The following is a 4,744-nucleotide window of genomic DNA, read 5'->3' as shown; positions in this document are numbered from 1 at the left end:
GGCTGCCACCAAATTGCATTCTGACCAGCAGTGTAGGAGTGTTCACCTTTCTCCACAGCCTCTCCAGCATTTCTCATTTGTGGATTTTTGAATGACGGCCATTCTGACTGGTGTGAGGTGATACCTCATTGTAGCACACTTCCTTTTTTTGTAGTATCTTTGTCTGATTTTGGGATCAGGTACTGCTTGCCTCATAGAGTTAATTTGGAAGTGATCCCTCCTCTTCAGTTTTTTTGGAGGGTTTCAAGGGGATTGATGCTACTTTTTCTTTATTTTTTGCTTTCCCATCAACAGGGCACAAGTGTTGCCTTTTCTCTATATTATTCGCCAAGACATGTTATTTGTTGGATTCTTGATATTAGTTGTTCTGATAGATATAAGGTGATATTATGGTTTTGAATTTGAGGTTGGATTTTAATATTTCTGTAAAAGATACCATTGGGCTTTTGATGGAGATTGCATTGAATCTGTAGATGGTGTTGGGTAGTATGGAAATTTTAGCAATATTAAGTCCTGTAATCCATGAACATGAAATGTCTTTCCATTTATTTATGACATTTAAAGTTTCTCTTATCAAAGTAGGAAATTAAAAATAATAATGTAGGAAACACAGGTATTTTCTTAGAAAGGGATCAGGAAATCTTGCAACTCATTATTAATATTAATTTTAACAGAGTACCTCCAAGATTCAACTACCGAACCATGTTGATCATTTATCTGGAGCTGCAGGTCTAAGAGAAAAAAATACATTAAATGGACAAATAGAAAGTAAGCACTGTATTTTATAAAAAAGTCATTTGACAGAATGTTGATTTAAAACAAGGATTTGGATCTGTTCTCTCAACCAAAGAAAATCACCTGTTGAACGTATAGTGAGAAAAAAGAGGAGGAAAGGAAGTAAATCGTATATCTTATCGGGTGTCAGCAAGAGATTAAACTAGGAATGCTGTTAAGGCGCCTCAGTGGTTAGCTTTCTCAAGATGTTCTGTGACCTGAGGACAGTCAGGAAATCAGGAGGAGGGAAAGGAGGGAGCGAAGAATGAGAAGAGGTAGCAGAGGAGGGGGAGTAAATGGAAGGAAAAGGAGGGGGGTCCCTGGCAGGAGGTGGTAATGAAATGTCGAATAGTTCTTTAGAAGAAGGAAGAGGAGTGTTTGAAATGAGTGGGTATGAAGTGAGCTTCTTCCAGCACCAAAGCTTGTCCGGGAAGCACAGCAGAATGTTCACTCCCCCGTCCCTGACCGTAGGAAGGCAGTGAGGACTTGCGGTACCTGATCATACAGAGCTGGGTGTGGCCTGCCGTGGGTGAGCACAGGCATGTGTGGTCAGCTGTCCATGTCTGGACCTTCGTGTCATGCAGCGTGCTGCTGCCTTATAGGATGGTGTCTCATAGGCCAACAGAAGAGAGTGGGAAAGAGGAAGAGGGCAGGGTGCATTCCGGGGAGGTCAGGGGCGCTGGAGCCTGGTAAAGAGTCCACTGGAAAGTCTGCAACTCCTGATGCAGCTTTTGGGGAAGTGTTACAGTGAGACGCGTGCGGCTGGATTTCAGAAGGATCAGTTAAGTCCGAGTGCTGTAGAAGCAGACTCGGTATAGACCAGAGTTTCTCACATTTTACTCAGTCACCTGGGGACCCAGTGAAAAGTGCACATTCTGAGAAGTGGGGTCTGCATTTCTAACAAGCTCTCAGGTGATGCCCTTGTTGCTGGTCTTCAGATCACGCTCAAAGGGTAGACTTGTGTTTAGGGGAATCTAGAAGAAGAGCCGCTGGGGAGTTAAAGACATAACAGCATCAAGGAAAAGCACGATTTTGTTTTTCTTAGCACGTTCATAGCCAGAGCGAGGCAAAGAGTTGAAGTAGAAATTAGAGATGTAAGACACTGCTGCTAAGCAGAGAGGGAAAAGAAGTGGTGGGCATCATCCGTCCAAAGAATAGAGAAGGGGAAGAATTAAGACCACAGATCTAGAGGTACCTTTGAAGAGGAAAGTGAAAGGAAGGAAGGAGGGAAAAAAGGCCGCAGGTAGGTGATTTTGGAATTGAGGGGAAACTTGCGAGAACTTTTCGATGGCGTCAGTATATTTACACAGAAGCAAGGTTAGATCGTTGCCACTCCAGAGAATACTGGAATCAGGAGGTGGCCTAGAATTGGGGTAAACCACAGCTACTCCTCCTATCAGGCTTCAAAGATATATGTTGTATTGGTATTTGTTATTCAAGTGAGATTAATTTGAATATGAAGCATTGGCTGTGGTTTTTTTTTTTTTTTTTTTTACTGATACCTAATTTTTGATAAGATAGTTATTTCACAGAAATGCTTTTAAACATTAGCCTGATTTACCAAACCAATTTTGGAAATAAAAGAAATTAATAGAATTCATTCCATAAATGCTAAAGTTGTTATTTTCAGTGAATACTACACAGGTTTTGAAATATAAAAGACTTTTAATGTCTAATAATTCTGTGGCATGAATTTTTTTTGATCACCAGATTTCAATATTGAAAACTCAGTATACATTCTTTCTTGCATGAGTGGATCAAGAAACTTTGATGGCTAGAGGATCCAAGAAATGTAGGCATACCAACAGCCCATGTGGGTATGGGAAAAAAATGCTTATGAACGATTATTCTACAAGTGTGTATCCAAGCTGATCAATTCATAACACTTTCTCTGACGAGAAGTGAATTGCACATTCAAATGAACTGCCATCACAACTGTGGACTTCCTAAATCACAGGACGAATTGAAGAGCATGATAAATACTTGTAGTCTAATGGTGTCAGTCGCATGGAAGATGTGCTGTTGCATTTTACCGTCAGCTTTCACATTTGTCTTCTTGGAGCCGTGACTTGTTCCTCTGATTAAAGATCGCTTTTCTCCTCCTCAGGCAGCATGTTCACACTGGTATATGTACACGTTTTCTAGTTTATAAGTCATTTGAACATAATCGTACTTTTGAAATCTTAACTGCATGTTTTGTTAAACCTATATTCCTGCTCTTTATTCAGTGTCTATAATGGATTTCTATTTCTGCCTTGTTGCTGTCCTAACTGCCCCTGAAATCAAAACACCGAAACCTAACGTGTTCATTTCCAAAGCAAGCATGAGGATTGCGCTCAGTACTAACTGCATGACTGGATAGTTGGCTTTCATATTTACTTATAATTGATTATGTGTCCCTTTTGGCTTTTAGATTCTACTGAAAAATATCCTCACCTGAAGGTAAAAACTTTTATACTTTTATCTTGAATTTTTTTTTTTTTTAATGAGGGTACTGGGAATTTAGCCTAGGACCTCATGCACTGCTAAGCAGGCACTCTACCACTGAGCTAGACCCTCCCCCCTTGAATGATTACTACAGATTGTATCAAATGTACATTATTAATCGGTGTGTTTCAAAAACCATTCAGCCTGCAGTTGGAGTGAAAGATTCTGTTCCTAAGAAAACAGGAGAAATGAAGAATTTACAAACATTCAAATCAGGTAAATTCTGCAATACAAATTTAGCTCTGAAAAGAAGTACAGTCTTCTTATTGGTAATTCCTTTTATTTCTTCAAATTTAATTGAAAGATGACATAAATAAGGCAGATGTTATTAGTGGTATCCATGTTTGAAAAATATATATAAGCTTAAGAAATAGATTTTTAAAATGTCAGCTTTGACTTGGATGTTTCTGTTGAGGTTGGGAGACACTAAAGTGCTCAGCTTGGAGTCCCTATACTCTTCAGGGATTCTGAGAGATTGATTATTAGGTTCTAAGATTTTTCCAGTTTTAAAATGCTTAATTGAATTTTGACCTTTATGTAGAGTAAAGCTTCCCTTGCTAACATGTCAGTCATATTTCACTTTAATTATTTCATCTAGTGCTATCACATTGATGATATTTATTTATTTCTGTATTTATTTATTAATGAAGGTCCTAGGGATTGAACCCAGAACCTTGTGCATGCTAAGCATGTGGTCTACCACTGAGCTATTTCCCTAGCCCAAAGGTCTTAAGCCAACTGGATGGTTTGATTAGGAGTGTGTGTGTGTGTGTGTGTGTGTGTGTGTGTGTGTGTTGTCTTTGATTATTAAAAATGATGGAAGTTATTAGTCCTACCTTAGTATTTGGTAGACATGATCTTTTAAAACAATAATCCTAAAAGTTCTGGGGTTTAGGATTTTTTTTATAGTATTAAAACTTATTGAGAATTCTGAAGAACTTTTAAGTGGGTTGTATCTATTGATGTTTAGTATATTAGAAAATAAAACTGAAAGATTTAAAAAACAAGCACACACAAACATTCCATTAGCCATTAGAGCTATGATGTTATCACATGTCATGTATCTGGAAGCCTCCGCTGCACACTTAATGGAGAATGAGAATGAAAATAGCGTTCAGTATTATTGTGAAATTAGTTTTGACCTCCTGGACTCCCTAGATGGAGGGAACTTGGGACTTCAGGGCTTGTCAGATGACACTTGAGAACTGCTGTTTTAAACAGGGTTCATGGATGTGAAATGATAAAGGGGCCCTTGTGATGAAGTGGGCTTTAAAGTTCACTTCTACATTTCTTGCCTTTTTTTCTTTAACTTGTCTCTAAAAGTTTACATCTAACAACTTAATTCTTTTAAGAAAAGGAAAACATTTTTGTTATATATTCCCTGCCTCGTGGCACTCTGCACTCTTGGATCTAGTTTGTACCTAGACTTATCCTATTTTTATATGGAAAAATTAGTCACTCAAGGCTATCCTTTCTTATGTAA

The 4,744-nt window shown here is 38.4% G+C and overlaps 1 long non-coding RNA gene across 1 annotated transcript; it reads left to right on the top strand.

The window, feature by feature from the left end:
* The first annotated feature begins 611 nt into the window (after positions 1–611).
* Positions 612–3,436, top strand: LOC116668143. Its single transcript, XR_004325212.1, has 4 exons — positions 612–768; positions 2,485–2,566; positions 3,188–3,216; positions 3,405–3,436. It is a non-coding gene; the product is annotated as an uncharacterized LOC116668143 (long non-coding RNA).
* The last annotated feature ends 1,308 nt before the right edge of the window (positions 3,437–4,744 follow it).

The sequence above is a fragment of the Camelus ferus genome, chromosome 13, assembly GCF_009834535.1.
Source record: "Camelus ferus isolate YT-003-E chromosome 13, BCGSAC_Cfer_1.0, whole genome shotgun sequence".
NCBI lineage: Eukaryota > Metazoa > Chordata > Mammalia > Artiodactyla > Camelidae > Camelus > Camelus ferus.
The sequence above is the reverse complement of the archived record's forward strand: the minus strand, read 5'-3'. Positions and strand labels throughout refer to the sequence as shown.